Source organism: Pediculus humanus, genomic scaffold, assembly GCF_000006295.1.
Source record: "Pediculus humanus corporis 1103172107668 genomic scaffold, whole genome shotgun sequence".
In the NCBI taxonomy this organism is placed as follows: domain Eukaryota; kingdom Metazoa; phylum Arthropoda; class Insecta; order Psocodea; family Pediculidae; genus Pediculus; species Pediculus humanus.
In genome coordinates, this window is record NW_002987277.1 from 1,756 (window position 1) to 2,497 (window position 742).

A 742-nucleotide genomic window follows, 5' to 3' on the forward strand; every position below is an offset into this window, starting at 1 on the left:
ATCATTATTACTTATTTTATTGAAATTAATTATAATTATTGATAAATATTCAGTTTAAAAAAAAAAACGAGCATAATTTGATTTTGTTTATTATTAATCTCAAATAATTATTGATTCATAATTAACTTATGCGTTTTCACTCATATCGATAATAATAATAATAATAATTAAAAATACTCCCGATATTTATTTCACGAAAGTTCACGTGCGTGTGAACTTATTATTATTAATATTATTAAATTTTAAATTTTAAATATGTGCATTTGTTGTTTTTGTAATTTTTTAGATTATCATATCATATTATTATGTTTTTATGTTGCATAAAAATAGTTTTTTTTTTTTTTTTTTTTATTATGGTGGTAGCCGTGGTGACGATACGAATTTGAGGAGTTATCATTATTATCATTATTATTAAATATGAGTTTAATATAAAATAACGTGTAGAACAGTTGTAAGAGTACCTTACTATAATAGGTATTTTAAATTTATTGAAAAATGACACATTTGGGTATTACATTTTAATTGATCGTATGAAATTAAGGTGTCGCTAGGTACGATCTGCGTACAATAAGTATTTACATTTAAACGAGTGAACTCCACCCACATTGTCTACAGCTGATTGGGAACCGGCTTGTGTGACGTCACTACAAATTAAAAAGTTACTACGTTAAGTCTGTGAGAGTCTCGTTTGAGGAAAAAAAATTCACGTTTGAACTATTTTTTTTTTTTTTTTTTTTTTTTT